This window comes from Artibeus jamaicensis, unplaced genomic scaffold (genome assembly GCF_021234435.1).
Source record: "Artibeus jamaicensis isolate MK-2021 breed Jamaican fruit bat unplaced genomic scaffold, CSHL_Jam_final scaffold_833, whole genome shotgun sequence".
In the NCBI taxonomy this organism is placed as follows: Eukaryota; Metazoa; Chordata; class Mammalia; order Chiroptera; family Phyllostomidae; genus Artibeus; species Artibeus jamaicensis.
In genome coordinates, this window is record NW_026522056.1 from 27033066 (window position 1) to 27047963 (window position 14898).

Below are 14898 nucleotides of genomic sequence, written 5' to 3' on the forward strand. Positions count from 1 at the left end.
CTGGCCTCTGACTTGTATAATCGCATGTTGCATGATGATCTATTCATTGAAAATTGCAACTTTTTTGTGGCCTAGAATTATCAAGTTTTGTAAATGGTTTTTGAGAGTTAGAGGAAAGAAAACATATACCCTGCATTTTGCCATGTATAATAGGCACTTTTTTGCCCAAATTTTTGAGGGAAAAATAAGGATATGTATTGCACATGGATATAATGATTACATACCATGGGTATAATTCTATGTATAATGCACACAAAACATGGATACATATTACCTATGTCCAAATACAGTATGTAAAAATATTATAGGGTGCAGAACTCTATATATTCAGCGGGTCACTGTTTTTGTTATAGTTTTTTGTCTATTTGCCTGTCAATAACTATTTAGGAAAATGTTTTAATTATAATCTTTTAAGAACTTCCTCTTACAGTTTTCTCAATTTTTGCCTCATATTTTAGGCTGTTTGAGATGCAGTCTTTAGCATCGCCATCCCTCTTCGTCAGTAGGATGTGCTCCCATTAGGCACCCAGCCTCTCCACTCCTCTCGTTTTCCCTGCTGTTTCTTTATTTTATCTGGCTTTAACACATTACACGAACTTTCTTTCTGTGAGTATTTTCCTGACATGTCTTTTCACATTCTTTGCATTCACTTTTTCAGCACTTTATGCTTTTGCTGTCTTCTTGTAAACAAGAACTCATGTTTGGAACTTGTAAAATCCGAACTCTCCATCCCTGTTAGCTAGTGAGGGTGGTCCCTGCAGTTTTATTGTAAGGATGAGTATATTTGCACATGTGTCTGCCATCTTTCACATTTAAGCATCTCCTGGGTTTTTCTTTCCCCTCATTTAGGTGACTTTATCCATAACTGTATTCAATGTTGGTCTTTGTGTGGCAAAGCCTCTCAGGCCTTGAGTGTCTAGAAGTAATTTCCAGTAAATTATTTAATAATGATGATAAATGATGGGTAGCTTGGCTGACTGTAAACTTCTAGGCTCTAATTTAACTTCCTCTAATACTCGAAAACACAAATCCATAGTCACTTTACATCAATAGTTGTTGAAAAAACTACAAATGTAAAAGCTATAGTTTAGCTTTTTAACATAGCATGTTATTAAGCTAAAATTTGGTCTGTGTAAACAACACAGTTCCTTTGTATGCTTTTAGATTCGAATATGACCTGATATTCTTCACGTTTGCTATTGTTTGACTAGATGTTTGGTTTTTGCTTTATTTTTCTTTATTTCTCCACTTGGGCACTCTATGGGGCCTTCTGCTCTGAATCATCTAATTTCTTTTCCTTTTAATTCTGGAGAATGTATTCCCATTATTTGTTATATATGTTGCTTCTGAAATATCATTTTGCTTTCTTTGTGGACTCCTCATTAGATCTTAGAACTTACACTCTAATTCTACACGCCAGATTTTCTGTTATATGTTCTATTTTTCCCTTGTTCTTCCATTCCTCTGGGAGTTTTCCTGATCCTTTAATTCATTCTTCTGCTCGCTTTAAATCATGTACTGTTTAGCTCACTTAAACTCTTGTGGTTTTTACTTCATATCAGTACTCTTCATTTTTCTCCTACATTCTATTCTTATTTCACATTTATGCCTTCCCTGTCCCTCTTACTATGTTTATAACACTAATTGTGCCTTCTTGGTCTTCTCTTGTCATCTCTCTGGTCAGATGGGGTCTACCACACACTGTGATGTGTCCCATTTGAAAGAGTTGTGTTTCTCAAGTGTCTGGGCACGTTGGTGCCTGCTCACCTGCGGGGCACTGGCTGCTGGACAAGGCTGGGTGTGGAAGGAGCAGACACAGCCCGTCATTCTTCACTAGCTCAGGAGGTGTGCGGGGTGAAGCCACAGGTTCTGAGCTCCAGGCACCTGACACCATGGGCAGTAACCCCAACTCTGAAGAACAATTCCTTGGGTTCTGATCTCCTCTGAGGCAGAAGCAGCATTAGTCGGAGACACTCATAGACCATAAGTCATTCTCTCTGTGATGAGCTGGGGGATAGGGGAAAGGAGAGTGACAACCTGATGTGAATTTGTCTCCGTGGATTTCTCTGGTGCTCTCAAGGACAGAGCTCCTACCCTGCACTGATTGTACTGATGCCCAAGCCAGCGGAGCAAGTTACTACAGGGTGAGCAGGGGGCTCTTGTCCACAGGCCCAGGGCCCCGGCTTCAAGGGTCCTTTCTTTTATGTTCCTTCTCCCAGCCACACCACGTGGTCTACTCCTCCAGGCCAGATCCGCCACGCCTTCCTTTCAAAAGACTAGTGCCAGTCACTCGGAGGGGATTCCTGCTGAAATTTTCAGGGTGTTTATAGTTGTTTTACTTTTTTCCTATCAGTTCAATAAATCTAACATTTTCCTTGCATATGGAGATAGAATGACATGTAGATAAAATGATAACAATATAAAGCCCAATTTTATTCTCATGAACTGGACATTTTTCTCATACATTGTCAAGCATATTAACTGGTGTTAATACTATTTTGAAAAAAGCACCGTTTCCCCCAATTTACTTTGAAACCAGTTTCCTGTGCCTCACGGGAAAGCACTACGTACTGTGTGCACGGCTGGACCAGATGGAGGGCTGTGGGTGGCAGACGGAGGGAGGAGAAGTTGGCTCATGGAGGGAGGGAGCAGTATCCTTTCACTGGCTGATACTGTTTTCTTACCTTTTCCTATTAGCATCAGCTATTTATTACGATATATGGGGGAGATGCATAAAAGACCAAGGGAGGAATCAGCCATCTTTATTCTCACCCAAGTTAGTAGCTTTATTAAGAGTTTGCGCATACCGCCTAGGAAATGCATCTGCTTTTTTTTAAGCATGCTTATCAATTGGGTTTAATAAGTTGGATTTTATTGTGTACATATTTTAGTAACTAGATTTAATAATTAATATACTGTGAAAATAAGTATCATTATACATTCTTCTCTAAATTAAGGTAATTTTATAGCTGCATAGTAGCCCATTATGTCGATAAACAAAGGTTCATTAATTTCGTGATGGATATTGGAGATGTTTCCAATAGTTTGCCATTACACACGTCACTGATCAGCCACCTTTTTAATATAAATTTGTTTGCATATTTTTGTTGTTTATTGAGCATGTATTCCTAAAGACTGCAAGGCTGGGTGCTGGATGAAATGTTTTAAATTTCCACGCCCCCCTCTTGAGATGTTACATACATAGCAAAATGCATGTAGGTCAAGTGCATGGCTCACAGAATTGTTCTCTGTGTATCCTATGTAACCAGCACACTTCGGAAGATGTGGAACATTCCCAGGGGAGTCAGTTTTTAATGGCTATTGACGTATATCGAGAAAATATATCAATTTAAATTTTCTTTGTGTCTTTTTTCCCTTTGGCACCCTTTCCAACATTAGTTCTTTTTTGCCCCAAACTTACAATTTGGGTACACAAATTGGCAGATAATTATTATTGTTATTGCTTGTATATCAATTGCCCTTCAAAGCTATCAAAGTTAGCTTGTAGAAAGAAAAACTAATTGTGTGCTTTATCATACAATTTTGTTTTGATAGATTTTATTATAATCAACCCAAAACGATTGAATCCTCTCAGTGTGAAAAAAATGACTCGAAATTCTGGAACTCTCTTAGTAAAAATCAAATGAAATCATTTTTTGGCATTGAAATTTTTCAATATGAAAAAACTAACAACTCCTATCTTTCTGTAATTCTTAAAATTTCACGCTAGTTTTACACGTCACTCACAACTATTTGTGACTAATAGTCTGTCATTCTTTCACGAGGGCTAAAAAAAAAAGAGCCGCAGCCGGGCCAACACTTGAAAGCCCAGGACTACATCATCGCCAAGAATTCAACACGGTCACGTCCATGAGGCAAAGTTCACTCCCACCCCCGATGTGAGAAGTCTGAAGAGCAGGATGAATGGTTGTGGAAACAAAGACGTATGCACTTGACCCTATGGGCAAAGAGTGGATGCATTAAGAAGTTAAAAACCAGCACATGTGTTAAAACCCAAGCTAGTGATAGGATGAGATCAAATCACAAATACGTGTGCTCAGCCGAGTAAAATTTGCAAAGAATACTCAGCCATGAAAAGGCTCATCTAAATGACAGTTCACAGAAGAACCCCAAGAATACTTGCTTAATGAAGATTTTAGAAGGAAAGATGAGAACAGAATGTCTGCCAAAGGCAATCGGAAGTCTGAAGACCTTATCCATCCCATGTAATCGAGATTCCCAGCCTGGACGTTTCTCTCTTCTATTTACATAAGAAAAGAAATGAAAAGAGTGCTTTGGGTGCCTGCAGCATGTCCCCAGGCACTTTTCTCTCAGGTCCTTTTGTTCCTCAGTGTGAACCGGAAGCCGTCCTTGACCTTGTTCGCTGAGGGAGAGCTGATGTCTACTGGAGTTAAAGGCAGAAGACAATGTCTCCACACATGGGAGAGTCCATACAGAAACAACGGGGCTGCTCTCTGAATGAAGTTTGGCTTCCTGAGAGCGCAGACAGCAGCGGCCCGCTTTCGGAGCCTCACCTGGCCCGCAGACTCGCTCTGCCTCCCCGTGAAAAGAATCCAGCGAGTGTCAGGTTGAAAGCCGGCTACCAGCTCCTTCATTTCCGCCCACTAGCGTTGTTTGTCCTTTTTTGCACAAGAAGCAAACTTGGCGCTTCAAGCTTCCAGGAAAGTCTCTCCATGATTTATTTGTTCCTTCGAGACAGCTGCAAGTTGAAGTTTGTGAACATATTTCAAACATGTCTACAAAAAGCAGGGCTTGTTAAGAAAAGCATGTTGGAAACTTCTGAAAACCTCATGAAACTCCAGAGCTGTTTCTTTTACTTTGTTAGTCAGGTTGCAAGGTCTGCTCGTCGCTTGGCCTCTGAGCGCCATCTGTGGTATAAATAGGGGTTTGGGGCACCTCGTTCAGAGGTGTGTGGAACTCTCTCCAGGGGACAGCCCCCCATGGAAGCGTTTGATTAATCACTGGGGATAAGAAAGACTTTAATGACCAGAGATAATCTCACACTTGTCAGAACCAGAAAAGTAGCTGTGACGTCATTGCCCACAGACCTCCAACCACCCTTCCCATGGTCACTCCCACGTGGGCTCCATAATATCATTTTAGCCTGATTTCTTGTTATTTTACTGTAAGTAGGCTGACGGTTCTGTATCCCGACTCGAGATCACCAGAATGCAGTCATAAGGAAATTGAAATCTATAGAGAAAAATGTTGGTTGAATATTACTAAAACAATGTTATTGCTTGACTCAGATGATTTTTATAATCTATGTGGCTTTCAAAGTGTGAAACAGGAAGTCTAAGGTGGAAATTTTGTGTAGGGTTTGAGTCCTGGGTTTTGCCTAGATATTCTAGCTCTGATGATATAATAACTAAACTAGCTTTTTGTTGCTGAAGCTAATTTTTAATGTAAAAATTGGAGGCAGATGAATAAACCTATTATCCCTCTGTTAGAAAAGCAAGCATTGCACTTAGACTTTGGGTACTGGAAAAACCAACCCAAATCTATTTCTGAATCTGATGACGAAACTATAAAGACTTTTGTTCAGAGGTCAGAATTCAAACAATCTTATTTGAAGTATGGTAAAAAAAATGCCCTGATTATTTTACAAGGGGTATACATAAATAATTTCATTTATTTTCATAGGATTTAACTAAAAAGAAATAGCTTAAGGCAGAAAAGGGTAGCCTTGTATTCAGGACAGTGACACGTGAGACTTGTTAAATTCATTTTAGAAATTAAAAAAATCATTTCCGTGGAATGTGCTTCTTTGGCCACAGGAAGCAGGAGAAAACATGCTTCAGACTAATGGGGAGTGACATTAATGTTAGCTGCAGCTAGCGGTAGAAACTGATTGCCTAAACGACAGAAGTGGTAACGGTCGACCTTAAACAGAGCATTTTGTTTCCTTTTTTTCTTTTTATAGGATGTGAGTTAATAAAACGTCAATTCTGGAAACTGTAAAAGTAAAATGTCATTGTCCGCTGCTATTTAAATTCAAACGCAATAATTGCCAAGCATAGTGTCACAATGATGAGATACAACTAAGAAACACAAAAAAGTTCCTTCATCACATAACTGGCCTCCTCTTTGTAGATTTCCATTAAACAATAATTATTTACAAATCACCACCAATAATAATGTTTCATCCACCATCCATTGGTTAGGAAGCAACTGCATGAAAACTTTGCTTTCACATGTGACCTGTTCCAGGAGCCGTGAAACAGGGGACCATTCTCGCAGTGGTTGACGGCATGACAAGGCCACAGGGCACAGGCCAGAGAAGGAATCCCCACGTGTGGTGGGTGGTGGGCACAAGGGTCTGACCAACTGCCAGAATGAGAGAAAAGAAAACATGGTTACTCAGAGCAAAAGGATTATATTTCTCTCGTGCTCTCTCAATCGGAGAGATGGCTGGGCTTGTGCCAACTTGCAGAGCAATCAAGGCCGCTCTGTTTCCAGCTGCAGACGTGCCGGGCAGGGCTGCCCTGAATGGGGTCCTGAACTGGGCGGGCGTGCAAACCATCGAGGCCTTAGAAAGGCGTCTTCCTGTGCCAACATCTCCTGCTTCTGTTCTGGCAGCATCCTTGCGATCCTCTAAACATCTTTGATTTGACATTGATTCTCTCTCCTCCAAACATTTGATGGTGTGTTTCTCAGTGTTATTCTTTCCAGTGTTTTATTTCTTTTTACTCTGGATGCTTTTTTCCTGTGGTTTATCTCTCCACACTCTTTCTTTTAACTTACTTTAGTGGCAATTTTACTCTTCAATGCACGGCCACTCTGAACTTTGACTGTGTTTGTACTTTATTCTTTCTTGATTGCTTCTTGTATGTGGACACTGTACTTACCTCTCTCTGCCTTCCAGGCTGTTCTCTGACTACGAAACCCTGCTTCTGCAATTCCAGACATGCGTAGTCCGACGCCTTTCTTAAAGGTCTACACTCCACTGTTTTCTGATATGTTCTTCTAATTTAAGTTCAAAATAGTACCATAGATTAGCTTTCATGATACCAAGCATTCGTTCGTCCGTGAAAGGCACTGGACTAAGGAGAGGTCAACAGTGAAGAGGTGTATCTCTCCTAATGAAGCTGTTCCATGTGCTTTTTCGTCATCACAGCTGGAAGAACGTGTCCAGAGAGCCTCTGTGTGTACAACCCCTGGTTCTGCCCTTCATGCCACACTTCTCATTGGTTGGTGATACATTCAAAGGTTCCATGTCTCCACCCATCCCCTCCTTTTCCCATTCATGCCAGGATTGAGACTGAATGGACCGAATGGACTCTAAACGCACTTAGACATTTCCATATGATACATGTTTTTTCTTTCTTTGATAAAGCATGAGGCATCACTTTCATGCTGTTTCGTATGGATGAAAGGCAGCTGTCTGCCTCTTTGGAAGCAGGGTCCCTGGTCCAGAGAGGCAGGAGCATAGAAACAGTGAGTCGGAGTTTGTTGTGCCTTCTTGTAGGACCTTTCTACAGCTCTACTGGAGAGGGCGGAGAATGTAGTGATTATTGCAAAACAGGTCCTTCAAGAACATCCACCCATATCGAGACCCATCACTGAAAATTCAGACCTGAAGTTTCTTTTCTTAACTAATATTTCCAGTGTGTGTCCTTTTGTGAATGAACATACACATCTCAGTGGCATATTGGAAACCAAAGAAAAGGTATTACTGACCTGATATTCTGTTTACCTGGGGTTGCCAATAACTCCATCGAAATGATTGGATTGCAGTTTCACTCACAGTGTTCACGACAGTGCCTTTCCAGTACACCAACACTTGTCCGTTCAGGCAAGTCAGGGACCACAAATACTACCGTTTTTCTTGCTGTGTTGAGTACAGCAATTTCTACCAAGAAGAAGATGGATTAATAAGTTAACATATCAAGTGAACCAAATATTTCCTGTCATCATCTGAATACTATTTGTATAGACTTCTGTGATCAAGATTAAAACATAGAAAAGAAAGGCAGAAGTATGATGTACATTAAAATATATGCTTTTGCAAACACATAGTCATGCACATACACACTTACTCATGTGTTGACAATACAATTTGCTAAAGTAACCAAAGATTTTTATCACTCTACAGTGTCCAAACATTGTTGTGGCTGACATGTGTCTCCCGGCCAACCCTCCATCTTTCAGATCTTAGTCTCCATTTTCACCTGTGCTCCATGAGGGCCAATGCGAGCACAGTCTCCTGGGACAGACAAGGATGTGCAGTTTGCCTCGTGAGACTCCCAATGGAGTGGGATGTCCACGGAAGACAATGAATCACCGGGTTCATCGTCTGGCAAAATTGGAGGGTTCAGCTGGGAAACATTCATGCTAGGAAAACATTCATTTCCCTTTGCTGCTGTAACAAATTACTAGACAATGAATGGCTTACAACAATGCCAGCATATCATTGTAGAGTTTTAAAGATCAGACGTCTGAAATGGGTCTCCCTGAGCTAAATGAAGTTGTTGACAGGGCAGCTTGTGAACGCGCCGTGGGGAATCTTCTTTTTGCCTCACTGCTCTTCGAGGCTGCTCTACGGCTTGCCCAGGGCTCTGCGTTGCTCTGACATCTGCTTCTGTGGTCACGTGTCCTTTATCCCTCTGTCTCCGCCATCACAACACCTTCTCTCACCCTAAAACTCATGTCTACTTCTTATCACGAGACCCTGCAATTATACTGGGCCCACCTGGACGATCCAGGGTCATCTCCTGATTTCAAGACCCTTAACCTGATCTCATTTACAGAGTCCCTTTTGCCATAAGGTAGCCTATTCAAACTAGGAAAACACAGAAAGCTCTTGAGGAAACAGGAAGAGCCCCATGATAATATTAAAATTTCAGAAGTCCCAGGAATAAATATCCTCATGACTTTATACATCTGGCTGACCACCAGTAAACATAGATACTGTGTACTAATAACTGAAATCCATGAATGCTTGTGTGTGCTCTTGAGCACACGAAATGGAAATGACCGGTGATAGTGATCTTTGAATGAGCGTCCACACTTTGTTGGAATCAATAAATATTTCAGTCACTACAATATATTGGATAGATTTATATCAAAGCTCTTTTTTAAAAATAGAATCATTCTTTTACCCTTTCCAAGACAACTTTCAGAGAACCTCTAGGTTCCCTTGGAGACATGAGAGGAAGAGACTTGCATCACAAAACGATCAGCCACCTCCCGTGTCCATCACATTGTGTAGACAGAGAATCCGAGTTCCAGTTCCCATCTGGTGAGTTTGTGACAGAAAAGAGCAGGAGCTACAGCTCCCGTTTCAGATTTTGTGTTTTGTTAGGAAAGACAGGAGAGGTTTTGCTGCTACCCCAAATCTAATCTGTCTTTAGCTGCAAACATCTGTGCCAGAACCAGAATGCACGATCTTACTTGAGTATTTGATTTTGTGGTATATGTTGAAAGATTTAATTAAAGGTGAGTTATGGCCTTGAGAATTCCACTTTGCTAAGCTTGAGTGCTAGTAACACAAATGGCAGGATAAAGTCACAGTTGTATCTCACGCTTATAGGAAGTAATAATCGTATTGAGCTTAAAGAAAACAGAAATAACCATTTTTGCCACTAACGGGGAAGATAAGCTATTTTAAGTATAGAAGAGGCTAGTAAAGTTATATGAATTACATCTGTGAAGGGCAGAGATCGTTACTACAGATTACTACCAACAAATATATATTCAGAGCTGCTGGGGCACTACATTTAAAAAACATTCCAAATGTTTGAAGAACTCTCAGAGATTATTGAGTGTAACAATGTTAAAGTCTCACATTATTTTGCTGCATTATTAGACAGGCCAGGCATAGAAAATGCATGGAAAATTACACACAAAAATCTTAGTGTTGAGTGGTAGCAGTAAAGGATCTTTTTCCTTTGTAGTTTTTAGAATTTTCATAATTTATGCATTGCTATTTTTTACTGTTTGAATTAAAATGATAGCTATAAGTAAAAGTTGCATGTAAGGAATGATTAACTAAGTGCACCAAAACATTAAAAAAAAACTACATTGAAAGGCCCCTAAATTGGGGATCGTAATAGTAATTATAGCTCGTAGACCAAGAATACAAGGTGTCTGCATTTACTCCATTAGCTTGGCTAAGCCGAGTGTGTTGGGGAGTCTGCAGGACGGAGGCCGAACAGAGAACCCGAAGTAAGAGAGACACAATTTGAACCACTGAGCGTATTCCTGAGACTCTAGTAACCTGGAATGCCAATTAATTTTAGGGCACACAGCATAGATATATGATATATATAAATATACATTTGCTTGTATGTGGTTGTTAAGGTATATTCCAGTCATTTCTTTTATGATGTGAGCACTTTCACATTTCAGGGGTCACTTTTGTGGCCTGGGTTCAGTCCACATGTTAAAGGAGGACTCGGGTATTATTCACCGCGCTATTGCAGGTGAAGGTAAAAGAAAGTAGACCCTGTAGCCACTCGTCCTTTATGGGTGTGTCCGAAGAACAGTTCTGCTGTACTTGTTCTGCCCACAAAGTAAAAAATGGGTGGAAAAGCCACGATTTAAAGTAATGCATTTCGATGTCACTGTTGTTTAGATGCCACCACTACCCATCAGCCGCAGCAAGAGTTCAACCAACATGCACAACACTTTGTTTTGTGCCCAGATAAGATTCATAGGAGACGTTCATCACCCCCTCCCCAGCCAACACGCAGCCCTTCAGTCCTCTCACTTCCTCCAACTTCATCTCTCCCTCCCCTTTCCTTGCTCTGTTCCAACTGAAAGCTTTAGAGGGATGGCAACAGCCTAGAAAGACCCTGGTATTAATAAACTTACTGCCAATCTGCTCTCTGTCCTTCATGAAAGAGTCTGTTAAAAATACATAAGCATCACTCATTAATGATATGAGAAGAGCTGGACTATGTTTATTTCTAATTTAATCTCTCACAAGTTTTTCTTATTTATTGAAGGACTGTTATAATTTCATACTTTTACTCAACCTTTGACCTTCTCACTCAACGATCACCCATTTTTAACTGCTGGACCGCTTTTCCCTATTTGCATTTGAATCACGTGTCTCTATCAGAAGGTACCCACTGATTACCCACCATGGATTTCTAAATGTCTAGAGAATCCGCTCCAGATTTCACGTCAGCTCCTTCAACTCAGTAGCTCTGTCAGACTCGGAGAGCAACTGTTCTCTCAGAAACTCTCTCCATAGAAGAGGTTTAGGGCAATGCGTGTCTGTCACTCCATATACTCTTCAAACTCATTCAATTATTTACATTTTTCCAAGGCTATTTCCGAACAGGCAGAAAGAATGTAACGATGCCTGGCATTTTAAGTGCTTCTCTATTTTTATGAAGCACAGACCCTTTCGCGGTGGCTTGGGGATGACTGATGGTCTGGCAGGGAGCCAGGCCGTCAAGGGGAGCCACCGAATACTGGGGTGTGTGTGGGAGGAGGCCCGAAGCTGAACCGTGGTTCACAGCCTCCATTACTTGAGATTGTCTTGGATTCATCAAGTGGGTCCAAAATATCACATGAGCTCTTAACTGTGGAAGAGGAAGGCAGGGAAGAGGGTTGGCGAGAGGGGAGCCTGTGAAGGATTTGCTGTTCTGAGATCTAAGGGACTGCACATGAGGACCTGAAAGAGGACTGGAGGAAATGAGGGTGGTTGCCAGGTGATGGTCAGGAAGGAATCAGAGACGTCAGGCCTCCCGCCTCGTGGACCTGAATTCCAACAACACCTGACCGAGGGAGGGGACAGGCTGCCCCACGCACACCTTGATTCTAACCCAGGGAGTTCCGTGCTGGGCTTCTGGCTCCAGAGCACTAAACTAATACGCCTGTGTGGTTTGACACCATTAAGTTTGTGGTAATCTGTTACGGCAGAAACAGAAGACAACTACACAAAGATTTCCTCAAATTGCAGTATTTTGTGTATTAGCGTATGGTCATTTTTGTGATGAAAGAGGCTGTGTATTTCACCAGCCTCCTAAGAGTTCATGACACGCTAAAAAACCAACAGTGATTGAACTCTCTTATCCGTTCCCACGCTGTACCATTAAACACATCTTCATGCACTGGAAAGCAGAACATTTTTTTCACCTTACATGTGTCCACTGGAGAAGTGTGTTTTATGACAGGCAACTCGACACAAGAGCACTCAGCTTGCTGTTCCCTCCTCTTTTGTCTTGCTCTCCACATCGCTAAACCGGGAAACATTCAGTGCTCATTCATTCATTAGGTTTCCTGTGGACTACGAGATCCTGTGGTTACTCATGGTGGATTGTGACTTTCTGGAAAACATTTTTTTGTTTGTTTGTATTTTTCCTTCAACTCTCCAGAAACACAGTGCTTAGCAATGGTAAGTCCTATAGAACCACTCCTCGTATGACTGAATCAGGAAAGGTAAGGTTCTGTCCTAAGTTCAGTGACCTGAGCTACACACCAGTTGAAACTCCGTCCAGGCCAGTGATATAGTCTAGATACTAATTTATTCTTTATATATTTAACTGATTGTTTTTCTGTAAAAAAGGGAGAATTTTCAGATTTTTATGGGAAACATTTCTCAATGCCTTCTCATGAATTTCCAACATGAAGATTGGCTGGATCGTGTGGAAATATTGGCCTTGCCATTTCCCATGGGTCACCTTGACCCTCCATGGAATGTTTTCATTTCAGTATGACCGAAGTCCACCCAGGCTCTCATGGAACATAGCTCAGTGCTCAGAAATATAATCAGAAGCTTGGTGATATTTATCCAACAAATCAGTATTCGCCAAAGTTTATCGGAAGAAACTGCAAGATTCACAGGTAGAAATCCTGGGGGTAAAGGGATACATTAACGTTAAACAGAAGATGGGAGAATTTGAGAATCCTATAGTCTCTGTAGGTACTTTCAGAATGACGTAAAAAGGTGAAGGGAATGAATGCTGGCCACAGCAGACGAGAGAAGAGAATGACAGCCGAGAACGTGCGTGTGCTAATCTGCTTCCTGTTCCGTATGATTCAGATATTTTCACAGGCCGTCTGGAGTTCATGACGCATTAATAACACGTGCAGAGGGTCCCGAATGTGCAGGTGCACTGAGCGCCATGCAGATGGAAAATGAGAAAAAAATCCCTAGATAAGTTTGAAATATTGTGAAGAAAATGAGATTCAACTTGAAATAATGGGAGGGAGTGTGTCTGATGAAAAATAATCAGAAACATATTCAGTGGGAGGGAGACAGTTGGAAAGCTGTCAAACCAAACAGAACAGAGGGGAGAGGATATGAGACAATAAATTAGATGAGGCTGAACTATTGTGACAGTTGGGGGGAAAAAAACTAAAAATCGGCTGGGTGGCCACCTAAGGCTGTTACACAAGAAAGTACACCTGAACTAGAATTTGCTTTGAGATTGTGTTCTTTTTCTCCTTTTTGTATGTTAAAGAACTCAGAGGAACTGGAATATAAAATGAACACCAGCCCTGGCTGGCATGGCTCAGTTGGTTGGAGTCCCGTAAACTGAAAAAGGCTGGGGGTTTGATTCCTGGTCAGGGCACTTGCCTAGGTTGCGGGTTCGGTACCAGTAGGGGCGCAAGCAGGAGGCAATTAATTGATGTTTCTCTCTTTCGTCAATGTTTCTCTTCCTATCTGCCTTCCATTCTGTCTTTTAAAAAATCAATTAAAGAACATGAACAGCAAGTACAATTAAGGGACTAATTTATATAATAAGAGGGAAGAAATAGAACAGGAAATCTTTGGCTAAAGACTTCTAGAAAAAAGATCATTTTGAGAAGCCTCTAAGGATTTAAGTGCCCTGTCAATCAAGAGAGATTCTGTTCATTGAGAGGGAATCCGGGCAGAAGCACAGGGAGGTGAACTTGAACTCTAATGCTAAAAACATTTCTTCAAATTTTGTTAATACTAAAACCTAAAGCATATCAAATGGTGCTGATTCAGAGGTCTTCTTTGTTTTTATAGGTTTTTACATCCCATTTGGAGATTTATGCTAAGGGACCTAGGGAGACAGTTGTTGGAAAATTCTGTCATTCTCTTTCCAGCTGATAGTCGTGGCCCTTTGGGGGACTTCCCTTCAAAGGATTTCAATAACTCCTGACTTTGTAATCTCTGCTTGATATCTGCTGGGCCAGCCCTCCTACATGGTTCTTCTTCTTTAAAAAGACTTTGCTGTCTATTTTTCCCTTTATGCATACTCCGCATACTTACCAATTTTAATAGATTATTTCATTAATCTGTTCATCTGTGTAACAAAATACCACATACGGGGGCGGGGCCTAAACAGCAGAAATTTATTTTCTCACACTTTCTGAGTCCAGAAGTTCAAGATTAATTATAAGGACTTAAACATATTATAGAATGAGACTATCATGTATTGTCTATCAACTTGAAGGATCATTATTCAACCACTATTTAGAAAAATGGAATTGTATAATAAGAAAAACAAATGAACTGTGACTTCAGTTGTGTTTCCATGACTATGTTAATAAGGCAAAATGAGTAACACACACACATACATGCATATGTGATTGATGCTGGCTGGCTGTTACTGTTATTTTGTATGAGTAGTAGTAAAGTGGGAATCATGGTCAGTCTCGGCCATTTGACCATCTTCAGTGAGCAGTGTAGTGTTTCTTACTGTGCTCTGAATGTGTGTGTGTGTGTGTGTGCTCACTGACCAGTTCTTTTCCTTTCTTGTACTGTTCTTGGTGAGCACTGTCTGAAAGGAAAACGTTTGCGACAGCTGGTAGGCAGAAGCAAAGTGATGGCCACCACTGTTTGAAGATCATGGGAATTCAATGAAGTGAAAGGGAGATACAGGGGCTCCCTGGTGGGCTGCATTCTCATCTGTGGGCATCCAGGTCTTCCTCACTGCCGGCCCTGCTGCC

The 14898-nt window shown here is 41.1% G+C and overlaps 1 protein-coding gene across 1 annotated transcript in view; it reads left to right on the top strand.

The window, feature by feature from the left end:
* VEGFC (vascular endothelial growth factor C) overlaps nt 1–14898 on the top strand; it is a 353484-nt gene that overhangs the window by 191453 nt on the left and 147133 nt on the right. The gene's annotated exons all lie outside the window — the stretch shown is intronic.